Raw genomic sequence first — 16579 nt, 5'->3', positions numbered from 1 at the left:
CTCAAATGCAATAGGAAGCGCTCATATTTCCATATCCATGAATGCTTTTGCACTGAAGCAATATTTTGTTTAGTCAAATCTAATTTGCATTCCTGGCAATCCAAGATGATTGTGAATATTTGAAGATATTTGAGGATAATTGAGGATAATTGAGGATATGTACTGCACAAGATTTTTCTTCTCTATGTTAATGTATGAAGGATGAATTAGCAGTGATTAAGACAACCTGGAATTTGGCTGAATAAATGGATGGATAGATGGATAAAATGATTGTCCTTTTCTTTACAAAATGCCCAACTATAAATTCTCCAAATGGATTGATCCATGCCTAATCATCAGGTGTAGTTTCATTTCCACGGGACTTGCTTAGGCTCAATAAAAATACATATAATTGTCCATGAAGCTAGTGCCTGAAGCATGAGTGCATGAGTGCTGTAATATAATAGCTGCTATAAAGTCTTGCTTAGCCTAAAATAGCTGCTATTGTTATACAACTAGTAACAAAATACACATTGATCAGAACACCTTACAACCTTTAGCCTCTCCCTCCAAAACACTTGCTTCAAATGTTGTTATCTACCTGCTTCCTGTTTCTAGGAAGGTGAATTCATTTCCAACAAATTACTGAGCTGCAGCCATCTTGTAAAAGAAATAATTCTGTGAACACTTACGGACCCCTAGGAGAGGGAGTTTTAAAAATAAATAATTATTGGAGGCCAGCATTTTTTAAAACTAATTTTATTTTTTTTTTAAAAAAAACCCATAAAAAGTAATATGGGGCAAAAAAGTCTGGCAGACATCAAGGAAGGTGCCGGTGAGAATAGTTTGGGAAGCCCAGATTTAGACAACAGAAGTGTGAAAGCCTGTGTAACTTGATTTTATTCACATATTCATCAGTCTGGATGTTTTATGAAACAGATGTGAAGAAAGCATATGAAGAGTCAGTGGTTCATAATTTGCCCAATAATGCTTTTTGAAAAAAAAGAAGTGTTCCTATTAAACAGCCTGTCTTGTGCCAGGGCTCCGATGTAGGTCACCAGCAGGCTTCCCTTTGGAAAGTAAGATTAAACCACCCGTGATGCAGTCACATGGTACTCCTATTATGGCTCAACCTTGTACATTTACTTTTTAATCTTGCAATCCACTCAGACAATTTTTGTTATCAGGCAGTCTAATGCTAAAATGAAGATTCCACTAAGTGAAAATACATTTTCAATTCAAGCTTAGCATTAGACTCTCCGGCTGTCTGCATCTGATGTGGGCAATCATTTGAAAGCTCGGAGATTGACGCTGAAGTATCACGGCAGTTTTTTCTGGATTTCCTCTCCCTACAATTGGCTCTGTGAGTGAAATTTGAGGGATTTGTTTTTCTCCCCCTCCTTTAAATAAACTTTGACTGTGGATTCAATTTTCCCCAGTTTTCAAGTCGCTTGTGTCATCTTTTTGGCTTTGGAACCTTGTGTTTTTTTTCTGTCTCATTTTTGTTTTCACCATTTAGGTTTTGCACTGCAACTATTTTGCTTTTAGTCCTGCAGATTCTTTTCACATTGCAAATGAGTAGTGGTAGAGATAGATGTATTCTCCCCCCCTCCATCATTATCTGCCTGCATTCAGAAACAGTGAGATTGAGGCATAATTTGCAGGGTTAAGTCTTTTTCTATAAATTAATCCATATGTTAAACTTTTTTTTGTAAAATTTGATCACAGGAAAAGGCAAAAAATGGGTGGAGCTTTGATTGTGCCATTGTTGCTACCATCTTTATTATTTTTTAATTGTATCCAGCAGACACCCCTGGAAAAGGGCAGGGAGTTTTGAAGAAGCACTGATTACTGACATATGTATTCAGCCTATTCTTTGGTTTATGAGATTTTAACAGGCAGTCTTTAAAAGACATGTTTCCCAGTGGAGACAAGAAACAACCTGAAAGAAGATGAAAAAAATAAATCATAAAATTTATTCTATGTACATGTCCTACAGGTGTTTTGTTCTCCCATGGAGAACAAAATATATGTCAGGTTATAGGGAGCTACCATATTGATATCAATTATATTTTCAAAAATTATTTTAGTTGTCTCTTGAGAAACATCCACAAGACATATGACGTTTGACATTTGCAAATGATCAGTGACATAGCTATTTAACATCCCAGAAAGTTTTTGATAGGTTCACTAGGTTTTATAGACTCTAAAGCAGGGGTGTCAAACTGCCGGCCCGTGGGCCAGTTTCATCATACCAAAGCCGCACCCACCTCATTGCCGGCAATGCAAAAAGAGTCATGATACATCGCGACACATCACGTGACATGGCGAGTTTGACACCCATGCTCTAAAGCAATGTTTCTCAATCTTGACAACTTTCAATCAGTGCAGGTTCGCATCCCACCAGGCTCAAGGTTGACTCAGCCTTCCATCCTTCCGAGGTAGGTAAAATGAGGACCCAGATTGTTGGGGGCAATTAAGCTGACTTTGTAATAATGCCGCTTGGGGGTGTGTGTGAAAGCCCTAATAAGCAGGCATATACATAGAATGAAGGCTACTGCTAAGCTTGTAAGCCGCCCTGAGTCTTCGGAGAAGGGCGGGATATAAATGGAATTAAAATAAAATAAATAAATAAAAATAAACTTCAACTTCCAGAATTCTCAAGCCAGTATGACTTGCTGGGGAATTCTGGGAGTTGAAGTCCACCCACCTTAAAGTTTCCAAGGTTGAGAAACATTGTTCTAAAGAATGCATCCTTTATTTGATTTACAATGGCTATACTTAGTGGATGTCAAGAACCTTTAAAATCTGGAACTGCTCGTCATAATCTGCGCTTGCAGTACTTAAGCTCTTCCATCATGATAAAGTATCTCAAAGTCAGTAGTAATAAACCTGCTGATGAGAAGTGTAACGCCATTAGGTAGCTTCCAAATGTTCCCCAGATGGCAAATGCTTCCCAGCCAGGATCTGCTGCCCTTCTCCATTTTCATTTCACTGTGTTATCTTTTTGGAAGCCAGGAAGTCTCCACAGGTTGGGCAGATCATCCATCAACTTTTGTTTTCTCTTTTTAAAATATATCATCAATAGTTGAAGGGAAGGAAGGGGACAAAGTAACTTTGGAAGTTCATGAAGACTTTCTTTGGTTCAACTAAAAGCCTTTAGGGGAATCTGTTGAAAAACAAAAAAAATGTAACTATACTCATATTATTTATGTGTTAAAACTGCCAATCAGGAAACAGTCAGCTAAAAGATTAGTTCTCCTTTTATTTGCTTGTACAGTAAAGGGAAAAAAATGAGGCATGAAATGCTTAGTTGCAGTTGTAATGCACAGCAGATGGGAATAATACATATTTATAGATACTGTTAGCCACATCTCTCCCACATTATTGTGATGAAGTACATGCACACTGTTGGAAAAAAAATTAAACAGCCCATTAGAAAAATTTATGAACAAAGCTTCCACTGAGGGAGCTGTATGAAGAGGTCTACAGCCGATAAAGTGCAGTCCAGCTGATACCATCTGTTTGGTGTATTTGCTGAGGATTATATTACAAGCCTTGGTAATGCCACAAATTTGACAGGGAAACTGGATGAGATTTCAGTTTCATTCTTTGTCAGTAAGATAGGTTTTTCTTGGAAGAGATTTTTCCACCATTGGAAGCAGAGGCTTTTCTCTGTGCAGAATCACAAGAAATAAACAAAGATTAAAGGACGGGATGCTTTAACTCCACCTTATATGTTTCCTGGAAAACACACCTATTAACTCTCTCCACTCCAGATATAATAGATGCCAATGCTACATGATTCTGAGCATCACTGCAGTAGCAACAGCACCAATCCTAATGGCTGCCGGTCAACATAAAGGGGAAGCATTTATTAGTAGCTGCCCTTTTTGGCAGACCTGCCCCATTCAATCCACTTGCCTAGAATTAGCAGTGAAGGTGCCTTTTGGACAGATTAGAAGGATGCACACAAAGGTTTCAGCACTTGAAACCACTCTTTCAAAGAAATTCCAATTTGAAAAAGAATCCAGAGGCTTCATACATAATATGACTGGTGCACAAGACATTGGCCTAAAATATAAACTTATTGGCTGGCTTAAGACTTATAGGGTAAATCAGCTTAGATGTGGTGAATGTTTTCATGCTTCAAATGCTAAGATAGGAAGAGGGAGAAGCTGTATGGGATTTTACTAGAGAATGTCCAGTGAAGTTTGCACAAAGGCAATTAGTCTTATGGAACTTCAGAAACATCAGTATTGTAATAGTAGCCTTGACCAGGCAGAAGGGAAAACATGTACCAAGAAGCAAATTTAACTGTGCTATTGCACAGTTAAAGGGGAAATGCATGACAGTTTTTTTGAATGTTTATAAAGTATATATTGTTTGCTAGGCATAGATGATAGGCCATGTACTATAGATGTAGATGTACTCTAAGTATACATATAGTTTTCATGAAGTTTGTCTTTAGGCTCAGTAAGCAATGAAATGTGGTCAGGTATCAAAAGTATAAAAATAACAGGATCAAGTGATCAGTAAATGAAAGAATGACAACATTTTAGAAGCAATACCACATGGGCGTCTTGCTATCAGAATTAAAAATGCCCACTTGCACTTTCCTAAGGGACTACTTATAAGCTGGTTCTCTAGGTGTGGCCATTTTTCATTATTATTCTTTGTTTTTCACCCTCAATTTGTTTGGCATTCACACTTCACAACTGACATAAAGATAGTTAGATGGGCAATCTCTCATGTAAACTTCTAGAATCAACCAGTTTTTTAATTGGAGAAGATGACTCAATGGTACAGCAAAACATGTGGGAGAAGGCAAGATGCATATTAATCCTGTTATCCTTTTTTAAAGTCTGCATTGCAGATTTAAACAATGGTTTCTAGTTCATGTCTCATGCTGCTGCATTTGAAGGAAAAGGAGGAAATAATTTGAATAAGGAAAGTGCATTCAAAAGGTAACATCTGAAATGAGTGTAGTGAAAATTCTGTCAATAGGCCATTAGCATGTTACTCATCCAGCACAGAGAAAAGGTAAATGGTTGGTTTGCTGCTCACCACAATTCCAGATGATTTCTAAATAAACTTAAAAGCCCAAAGCCTCATTCAGACTCTTGTAGGATCCCATCTTCTATTTTGAGAAATGCCCCATTTACCATTTATTTTTTTTATTTTTTATTTTAATTCCATTTATATCCCGCCCTTCTCCGAAGACTCAGGGCGGCTTACAAGCTTAGCAGTAGCCTTCATTCTATGTATATGCCTGCTTATTAGGGCTTTCGCCCCCCCCCCCAGCGGCATTATTACAAAGTCAGCTTAATTGCCCCCAACAATCTGGGTCCTCATTTTACCTACCTCGGAAGGATGGGAGGCTGAGTCAACCTTGAGCCTGGTGGGATGCGAACCTGCACTAATTGCAGGCAGCTGGTGTTACTTAAGGAGGCATTAGCCCACTGCTCCACCAAGGCTCTTTACTTGTGTTTACTTGTGTTCTTTAACCTGCTGCAGGTCCATGAGAAGAGAGCTTAAAGTTTGCTGAAGAGTCTTTCATAAGGGATTTTGCCAAGGGCAATAAAGTCCAAGAAACATGGAAGCAATCCTATCCTAATGCTTAATGCTTTCAGTGTCTATGGAGACTCTCAGTCATCCAGATTATCATTATCCCAAAGATGCTTTTTCACAAGGCAACTGGACTTTCTTGTTTTTCTTGGAAGACATTTTGCTTCTTATCCAAGAAGCTTCTTCAACTCTGACTGGATGTGGGGAATGGAAAGATTTATCCTCCTGCAGACAGCTGTTCATTTGCATTCTTTTAGCGAGTTGTTAATGCTACCTAGAGGCTTATCTGTGTCTTCAGGGTCACCTGAGTAGTGCAAATGGGTGTGGAGCCTTCTTGGAACTGCTGAAAGGACTGTGTTGTAGACTGGAGATAGATAGATGATGTCATATCCCTCCCCCTCTGGAGATAGGGCTGTTCAGTTTTGAGATAGATGGTCTCTTTGACCCCTCTTTCAAACCAGCAATTCTCTGTCCAAAATGTGGACTTTGCTGTCTTGGAAAGAGTGGCCTGCTGGACTGCTGACTCTTGTCCTGATGGGTTTGTTCTCCTATGTTGTGCAATACATTTACAAAGTTGTTGTTTTGTTTCTCCAATGTACATATCTCCACACACTCACTGCTTTGTACTGCAACTACCACATTACTCATTTAATGCTTTCAGGGTTCACAAAGGGGTCTTCTGTGTACATTTTTTGTGCTACTTTTACATCAGCATTAGATCTACTCATCCCAATGTTCACTGATATGAAGAGTGCAGGCATTCCTGTAATTTATTTGAAATTGAATTAAAAGCACTTTTGAGGAAGGGCAATGCTGGGGTTTATAGGTACTGTTTTTAATTCATTTGCAGAAATTTCACAATTTGATTTTAAGAAAATTTCAGTGGTCATCAGACCTAGTGATATGGAATGTAGTAAATTCTGCAACTACCTACTGATCGCAGTTTTCACAAAATCTCTAGGTATTTTTCAGTCTAGGCCTGGGTGTACTTGATATGCTAATTGAATTTGTGTAAAGGCTTCCCAGCCACAGCTGCCAACCAGGTTAGTACTCCTGAGGCAGTTTTGGACCTTCTCATACAACACGGTAGTTTCTAAGGTTTTATGTCCCACTGAATATACAATCTCCTTTTTTTGAACAAAAGATAATATTTGAACAACAGAGTTATAAACCATCAGGTATTTATTGAAATAAAAATAAATGCATTTTTACAATTCCCAAACATACAGTAGGTAAGCCATGTACAAAAATAACAGTTTCATTAAATGCAGCTACAGAGAAATTTCTTTTTAGAAGAAAAGTGCACAGCAGGTTTTCAAGAAGGAATCAGGCCAGTCTGCATTTTTATCTAGAAAGCCAGAAATGTACAGAAAAGGCTAGCTTCACAAAACTGAGTAGATGCAGATAAAAATGGTGATAATTTGCACATGTAGAGAAAATGAGGCAGAAGTTTGGCTCACTAAAATGAGCTAATTTTCTTCAAATGCATTCCAAAACTATATCCTGGGACTGTAGAAAGGAAATGACCTTTATATATATGTTGATTAAGTTGACTCAAGATTAAAATATTGGTAACGGGGGCACAGAATAGATAGTTGCCCATCTCCTTGCCTCTCTCTTGAGGTTAAGAGAGAGAATCTGCATACTTCCTTTGACCTTCTTGAGTGTTTTACTGAACCTTGACCTATGCAGAGAATTCCAGATCTGCAGTCTGATTTCTCTGATTGACTACCTGGGTTGTGCAATGCATCTTCAATAGTAGAAAATTGGCACCTATGCAACCATCAAGGCACTCTGAGAACTGTTATTGGGTGTGAAGGGGCTCCACAAATATCCAATAATTAAAACAACCCTTTCACAACCATTTGCAGTGGTATTATGTGCAGAGGGTTTTGGTTTTTTTTTTAAAAAGTAGCAAGCAAGGACTGTTGAGCAGGTCTACAAGGTTACACTAATTATGTGGATGTGACCTGTAATACTGAAAATTCAAAAGGTATTGTTTGCAATATGCTGGCATCTCCAGGTCAAGATGTCAGACACCACTTTGAGCAAGACTTTTCAGGACACTGGAGAGTTTAGAAAAAAGCTCTGGGTTAGGAAAACAATTTGTCTGGGAAACAACGCAAGATCTTATTCTTGTATTCTTTTTTCCCCCATGGCTTACAATGTGGTTTAATATGCTCAAGATATATGGGAAACTGTTTTAGATCAAGTCTGACCTGTTGGCTCTTCTAACTCAATATTATCTATAATATTTGGCAAGAGGTGACCACAAAGTCTGACTGGAGTAGTTTCCAGTTCTGCCTGGAAGCAGCAAAACAAAGAATGCATTATCAGTTTAATTACAAAATTATGAAAGGGTATACTTGACCACTGTGCCAAAGTACAGACAAACTATTTTCATTCTGGGACAAACAGCGATAACCTTCCTGCATTTTTCTTTTCCCTTCAGTGGTATATTCCCATTATTATATATGGAAGAGTTTCAGTGGGAATTAGTTTTGCACTTAATAGTAAGAGAGAGAAGGAAACAGAATGTTATTTCTTATTACAATAAAAAGTACTAATAGTGAGCAACTCAGTGATTTGGCTTCAGCTTCAGAGTTGCCAGTCTTAACTTGAGTTACTTAAGCTTAACATGAAGTTATTTTACTGTATATTGAGCCATTCCTTGTGTTAAAAGATCTTCCAGAAGAGTATGGGACAGTGGTTTGTGCCCTGAGATTAACATTAATATATGGTTTGTTGGTTTCTTTGATTGTACTATAGTGCAATACATGAGATGTTCATACAGTTTCCAGAGTTTTAGAACTTACAGTCCTTTCACAATTGCATCCACAAATTTTCCATATTCATTATTTTCAGAAGGTCCTGAGTGGTAATTAGGGTTAGCTGATGTACCTAAAACAATCATAAGTGCTTCCAGATGGACTGCTGCTATTAAAAAGCATTCAAACAGTTATTCCACCTTTCTCTCCTCAACAATTTTTATAGTAAGAAAAAAAAGAAAAGAAATTGTAGAGAATAAATGAGGGTTGCAAACAGAAAACAAAATCATCTGGATCTCCTGTAAGATTCTGAGTTAGACAATAAGATATGATCTGAAAGCACTGAAGTTGCTTATGGTATCATAAAGCATATCCAGAAAATTAATTTGAGACACAATTTCATCATCATCATCATCATCATCATCATCGAGTTGGAAGGGACCTTGGAGGTCTTCTAGTCCAACCCCCTGCTCAGGCAGGAAACCCTATACCATTTCAGACAAATGGTTGTCCAGTCTCTTCTTAAAAACTTCCAGTGTTGGAGCATTCACTTCTGAAGGGAGGTTGTTCCATTGATTAATTGTTCTAACTGTCAGTAAATTTCTCCTTAGTTCTAGGGTGCTTCTCTCCTTGACTAGTTTCCATTCATTGCTTCTTGTCCTGCCTTCAGGTGCTTTGGAGAATAGCTTGACTCCCTCTTCCTTGTGGCAGCCCCTGAGATATTGGAACACTGCAGTCATGTTACCCCTAGTCCTTCTCTTCATTAGACTAGACATACCCAATTCCAGCAACCATTCCCTATATGTTTTAGCCTCCGGTCCCCTGATCATCTTTGTTGCTCTTCTTTGTACGCTCTTTAGAGTCTCAACATCTTTTTTACATTGTGGTGATCAGATACAATAAAAGAAGATTAATGCTATAATTTAGTTGTGTGACTTTAAAAATATACATTCTAAACTGAACTGTTTCCCCAACAATTTCCCCTGATTGGGCACATTTTATACATTATTTTCCTAAATATATGCATCTTTATGAAATATTTTTAATAATATTCATTCTTACTAACAACTAGCTTTGGAAAACTCAGGGAATTGCATATTTCAAAGAATATTTGCATTTCATTTACATATTTGCTAGAAAAATATAACTATATTAGTTTGCATTAAAATAACCCACATTAATTTCTTCTCCATATCTATTTGAGATGCTTTGCAAATAGAAAACTTTAGACTAGGTTCTAGAATGAATGACTAAATTTTGTAATTCTCTTGTGATTGCTGTTGTATCTTGGAATGCCAATCAAGGAGGTAATGTTGCAAGGTTAAGGGGGAAATTGTGCCCCAAATTTCCATATCATATCTCATATTATATATTCATACATCATATATCATACATCATATATCATGAATTTATTTCATGATTCTTTGAAGTCATTCAAATTATTTTAATTTTTAAAAAAGTTTAAATTATTTACATAATGGTACAGAATATCTGTAATGCAAATGGGTAAAGGATAAGAGGAAAAAATCCAGAACAAAAGTAAAGAAAGCAACCAGTTTACTCTATATATTTTGACAAAGATCCCTGATAACATATGCATGAAAGCTTTAGCATCCATATTAAATTCAGAGTGATACAGTATTCAGATTAAAACATCAGGAAGCCAAACCTGATATAACAAAAAGATCACATCCAGTAAGATTGTAAGACAAAAAAAATTGAACACATGAGAATTTAATGTTCTTTCAAAAGCAAAGACATTATCAGAAAGGGAAATTTGAATAAGCACCTTTTTTTCTTTTTTAGAAAGCATTCTCCCTTTTTTTCTGCTAAAAGCCTCAAGCAAAAATTATAGAGGAGTGGAATGTTACCATTTTAAAAACAGTACAATTGTAATACTTGCTATTATTTAGAGATCCCAGTTACATTAAATTCTGTTTACAGAGCAAAGAGTTACGTGTGTCTGCAGACTACTCCAAAGCCTGCAGTGTTTAAATCTTATTGGAGCTGACAAATGGTATGCTTAGATTAGTAAATCTGTGGGTACAGGCTCCAAAGGTAAAAAAGCAAGGAGAATGGGATGAAACCATTTGTCCTCTTCTCATTTACGAGATTTTCTGATTTTCTTGGAACCCACTGATATGGATGATATAGATTCACTTGGAGAGATTAGGCAGCTAGCACAGTAATTACTTTTTCATTTGGGATAAAGATCCTATTATGTGAAGATTCCCAAATGGGATATTATTCATAGATTTCCATCAACTCACAGGGAATCTCAAGTTCAACTTTCAGGAACTGAGGCTGAAGCTCAAAAGGATCATCAGATAGTTGAAGCATTTTACAACAAGAATGCACATTAGAGACCAGTTTCCTGGAGCTTGAAAAAGAAAGTGTGTGAGAGATAATTATTTGTTCTCCATCAGAAACAAGACACTGGAGAATCTCTATAGGACACTTTTATAAGCTTGCTTCAGTCTCTACATCTTTGTGCCTTCTGGAAATAATAGATAAGGAGTATGTGTTGAAGTCAAATTTTTGAAGAAGACAAGGCTGAAGAAGATTTTTGCTTGTAAGCATAATCATTTGCAGTAAAGTCTTCATCACAGCAAAGGCAACAAGCTGCAATATATCACCTTGAACTACCTAAAAAAAGGTCTCCCTATCCTATAATTAAATGGTACAAACACCATGAAAATGAGGTCATCTATAACAGAATTAGATAGAAGGTACATGGGTTTACTAATAGATCCCTTCGTTTGCAATAGACAAGCATTTCTACCTTCCAAAAATTAGCAGCAGCAATGTGACTTTGTTCCACCCAAATTAGATTGCTATAATGAAAAATAAGTCCATGTAAGCAGAAGTTATTTTTTGTTGTTGTTTAAAAGGACTGTGAGCTCAATATTCTTCTGATACCTGGCTCAGAATGTACTAAACATCCAAACCAAACACCCTTGTGTTTTAGTTCCAATATTAAGTTCTCCACTGATACAAATCTGTGTCTACTTTTTTAAGAAAAAAAGGGTGAGGATTTTTAATAACAAGAAAAAAATTATTGTTAGTACTACTTTACTCTTCCTTCTCTCTAGCTGCTTTCAGTTCAATGGCTTATATTTGAACTTCATTTCTAATGCTCATGCCCTTTCACCTTATTTTCTCCTTGGTTTGTAACCTTCACCAGTAATGTGCAGATGCTTATAGAAAGTAATTGACACAAATATGTGATGGGTGTTGGCCCTTTTGATTAATATACAGAGACTAACAATAGGTTAAAAGGGACGTGGTGGCTCAGTGGGTTAGGACGCTGAGCCTGTCGATCAGAAGGTTGGCAGTTTGGCGGGTCGAATCCCAAGTGCCGCGTAACAGAGTGAGCGCCTGTTACTCGTCCCAGCTTCTGCCAACCTAGCAGTTCGAAAGCACGTAAAAATGCAAGTAGAAAAATAGGGACCACTACGGTGGGAAGGTAACAGCGTTCCGTGCGCCTTTGGCGTCTAGTCATGCCGGCCATATGACCACGGAGACATCCTCGGACAAGCGCTGGCTCTTCGGCTTTGAAACGGAGATGAGCACCGGCCCCTAGAGTTGGAAACGACTAGCACGCATGTGCGGGGGAACCTTTACCTTTACCTTTACCTAACAATAGGTTGCTTGTTTTGTGAATCCAACATACAGTTATGATGGTGCTGTTCAGATTACAAATCAAATCCTGTGTTTTGAGGATAAATCTTACCCTTCAGGAAATCTGATAATTATTTAGTAAACATGTAAATTTTAAATTAAACAAAACTAGGGCTCATTTTAAAAAGAGAAAGGTGGATTGAAAAATAGATTTTTTTTCACCTCTCCAAAATTAAGACATTAGCAAAGCCTTTTTCAAATTTTATACTCTAGAGGCATGGTGGAGAAATAATGGGTCTATATGTACTTTCCATTTACATTGTACATACTATACCTAACCTTAAAAAATGCAAAAGATTTAATCCCACAAGTCTAAAGCAATAAATGGAAGACAAAGTCATAGCAATATTGAAAGTGATGCTCTAATCAACAGAGAGGGGGAATTAATGACTAACAACTAATGTGGCTGTAGCCTCAGAAAGCCAGTCGCATCTAGGTTTTAAACAAGCAGACATGAATGAAGATGAACATCAGAATATACTGGCTTAATGCAATAAAGTCAGTGGTGGGATTCAGCCAGTTCGCACCACTTCGGCAGAACCGGTAGCTAATTTTTTGTTGCCCAGGCCCAGAATGGACTTCCAGAAGCGGCATTCAAAAAGAGAACCGGTTGTTCACATATTTGAATCCCACCACTGAATAAAGTGACATGCATTTTAGCAGCTTCAGAGCTCTGGATTCTAGTTTCACTCCTCTGCTTAAATCATTTGAAGCAGCTTATGTGCAGAACAGCTGCTGCTCTTAATCCACAGTGTAAAACAGGGGTCTTCAAACTTGGCCCTTTTATGACTTGTGGACTTCAACTCCCAGAATTCCTCAGCCAGCTTTGGAGGAATTCTGGGAGTTGAAGTCCACAGGTCTTAAAGTTGCCAAGGTTGAGGACCCCTAATCTAATGGGCCTAATGAGATGAATCTTCTCTAATAATGGAACAGCATTCCTGTTCCCAAATATTCAGAGGGCCAAGTTTGAAGACGCCTGGTGTGAAATTCCAAAACCAAGTAAAGACATCTGAATTTTCTTTGAAACAATTGGATGGGTGGGGGAGAGGACCAGAATTTTAAAAAGCTGTGGCACCAGTGTGGAAATTAAAGTGAGGAGGGCAACTGGTTTTGGGGTGATGTGCTTCTGGCATGATAATAGGATTCCCTCTCTCTCTCTACTGAGAAATTTGCAAGATTCCAATCCAGTTTAGGAACTATGGATAATTATACTACAGGTAATGAAACCTTGAAAAAATATACTTTCTGCATACACAAAAATTTGCCATCATCTTTCATGTTATATGCAGAGTTTGAGAAAATGGCCCCAAACCACAAATATGTGAAAACTGTTACCTCTGAAGTCTGCTCTCTTTTTAACAGCTACAGATACATGAAACCACAAATAATGAAACCATGAGTTAACAAGGGCCATCTTTACATTTGTGCAGGTCAGATTAATTTCAGCACATGCATTCTAAAACTTGTGGCACTGAAAACAGTTTATTTTAATAACTTAAAAGGGCAAGTTTAATCTCTAGTGCTGGCTTCACTGCTATAAACAATAATAAGTATAATACCTTCCACTTTAGCAAGTGCACAGAGAATCTTATGCAGATCTGAGTAGAGATCATAAATTGAGACTTAATGAAATATATGAAAAAGGCAAACAATATTTTCACAGAAAAATAATGTTACTGCCCAAAGCCTTGTCTCATAACAGCTGAATTAGCCTTAGGTTCTCTTATACTCTGGGCTGGTTTTCCTGAGGGATGTAAATATACAAAGCCCCCTTTGAGTTAAGTTCAGCTCCTGATGATGTTATGAATGCATCCTTCTTTGCAACAATATGGAAGTGGTTTGCAATTGCTTTCACCCAGAATGTTTCTGACTTCACAGTCTAGTTCATAACCTGGGTAGTCTCCCATCCAACTACTAATCAAATCAAATACAACATGTCTTTTCAAGGTCAGCCAAAGTCAGATAAGTACTAAGCCAGACATTATATAGAACAGAAAATTGAGGCATGCATGCAGTCCGTAACTAACTTGCTTCTATGTCAAAATGAAGGGCTACACAGGAATACAAAAGGTGGAGAAGCAGAGAGGAATCTTCTGCCAGAGAAACAGCCTGGCACCCCCTGGTGGATCAACATTTGCCAATCCCAGTCTATGTGGTCAATAAGAGGGAATGGATAATAAAAATGTTAAAAGGACAACCGATTGCCAACCTTCCTGAACATGCAAACCAGGCTATGGTGTTTCAGAGTGTTTTTCACAGGGGAAAGCACAATTTTTTCAGCCTCACTAATATTTAATAAAGTCAAAATAGCTGACTAGAACCATACGTGGATATGAAGCAGAACAACATTTTTCTTTTTTGTTATTCCCAAGACTGGAATCAGTTTTTATATTGGGCTGTTCATGCAGTTTGCCTATTCAACTAGCAGGCATCCTGGCAAATGATTTAGCATTCAAAACATGGATTAAATGGCAATAACAAATCAGATATAAATGTTGCATTTCATATATTTGCATTCCCTGGAACTTCAGGAAATGCAATTTTATCTCCATAAATATTCTCAATTACAAAAGAGAAATGTATCTCTGTGCAAAGTTGGAGAGAAAAATACCTGAACTCATCTGAATGATGTGTCAGTTCAGGTCTACCTCTAATAATAATAATCTATCCAAAGAGTAACAGGCTCTATGACATATTATAAATTAGTGTGCACTGAAGAGTGGCCAATTCCTGTTTTTCAGATAACTCTTCATTTCAATACTTATTTCTGTATTTAAGGTAAAAGATTGGAGTTGCCATTAAACTAGTAATACCCCTTTTGCTTTAGGCTCTAAGCCTTCACACTGAATGTGCTGTAGCTGGTCTTGTTTGTTGTTCTTGTTAACAATGGATACAGTGAGTTTTCTTGCAAACAGAAGCTTTGTACAGACTGAAGGGAGAGTCACATAAGCATCCCCTCCCAGATGGCTTTTGATGGCACATATTCACAGAATGCAACCATTATTTTTCATAGGAGATCCATACATCCTTTTAATAGGAATATCTGGGACTTTCCTTTGCAGAAAACCTTACTAATACATATGTGTGGAACATCAGCTGGGTTCTCACATATACTAAGCCAGAGGTCCTCAACCTTTTTCGGCACCAGGGACCGGTTCCGTGGAGAGAAGTTTTTCCATGGACCGGAGGGTGCTTGATTTTGTGTGTGCTGCCTGCATCCCACAGATGGGGCTTTGCTTGTTTGTGTGGACTGGTTGCTGACATGCCGCAGCCCGGTACCAGTTCATGGACCGGGGGTTGGGGACCCCTGTACTAAGCCACAGTTGTGGTATACTGAATAAAACATAAATAGCTTTGGCCAACATACTAAACCAAAATCATGGTTTGTAAACCACATAATACAATAAGCAAAACATTCACTGCAATAGCTAAGCATTATCTAGGGAATTACTGAAACATCAGCAGTAAGGGGTAAATTAGCTTCTTTCTTGAATTATGGTTGAAGTCAGCTGAACAAAATTTTCCTACATTCTATCAGCTGCTTCCTTAGAACAATATCCCATGTGATCTGCCTGTTAGCTGTAGTTGACGAGGAAGTCATATTATTGCTTTCTGGACTCTAGGAGACTTACAGAGACAAGCTGGAGACTTTGGATCTGTTGCATAATTGTACACAAGGCATTTTTTCATGCTCAGGGCGTGGGGGGGCTTGGGGGATCAACTCAAGCTGCAAAAGGATTTTTTCTTGGAGGATTCCATTAATGTTGGTAACAGGTTAGAAGGCTAATCTGCTACTAACATTGTTTTGCAGGTGTAATTCTGCATCCTGCCAAATATATCAATCTGTAGACTGAAACAACCTACCCTATAATGACCCTGAAAACAGAGTCTTGCCTACAACTGGAAAAAAAATGGTAGTGATTAAAGCATCAGACTAGAAACCAGGAAGCCATTTGTTCTAGTCTCACCTTAGGCATGAAAGCCAACTGGCTGACATTGTGCCAGTCACACTCTTTCACCCCAACTCACCTCATAGGGTGGTTGTTGTGGGGAAAATAGGAGGAAGAAGGAACATTAGATGTGTTCAACTTGAGTTATTTATAAAAATGAAAGCGGGATACAAATAAATAAATTCAGCCCTGCCTTCTCTTGTTCTCCTCTACTTGGAGGGTAGAAATTGGCAGATGAAGCTTTTCATGTGTTTGAGATAAAACATTAACTTCTACATGTCTGTCATGTTACTGGGAAAGGCAGAGGTCCACTGAATTGTTGGAAAGCTAGCAGCCCTGTTTTGAACTAACAGAATTATTTTATAAGAGCATCTCAGGACGATACTTTTCTTTTGTGCTGGCCAATTTGCCTCCCGCATTGTTCCTCTTCACTATTCTGTCCACTTGCTTTCCTTTTCATGCTTTCCTGTATCTCCTGGATACATTAGAGTGTCTTTGCAGATTCAGAATATGGCTCAGGGTTCCAGCTGTGCTATCCATACCATGTTCAAACATATTTAATATTTTGTAAGATTTAAGAAGGCAGTGAATAGGTCCTGTACTGGGTTATCTACCTGGAACAGCAGGCTGATT

The 16579-nt window shown here is 37.9% G+C and overlaps 1 protein-coding gene across 1 annotated transcript in view; it reads right to left on the bottom strand.

Annotated features, from left to right (window-relative positions):
* Positions 1–731: 731 nt before the first annotated feature.
* The window catches only part of SYNE3 (spectrin repeat containing nuclear envelope family member 3), a 104237-nt gene continuing 88389 nt past the window's right edge, over positions 732–16579 (bottom strand). Inside the window, exons 1-2 of the transcript XR_014026607.1 lie at positions 10586–10712; positions 732–3148 (exon numbers count right to left, since the gene is read on the bottom strand). The gene's annotated coding sequence lies outside the window, so the exon portion shown is untranslated. Of the gene's footprint in view, positions 3149–10585 lie in introns of the transcript that reaches the window.

Source organism: Vipera berus, assembly GCF_964194415.1.
Source record: "Vipera berus genome assembly, chromosome: 1".
NCBI classification, from domain to species: Eukaryota; Metazoa; Chordata; class Lepidosauria; order Squamata; family Viperidae; genus Vipera; species Vipera berus.
Note: the sequence above shows the minus strand (reverse complement) of the source record. Positions and strands in the feature narration are given on the sequence as shown.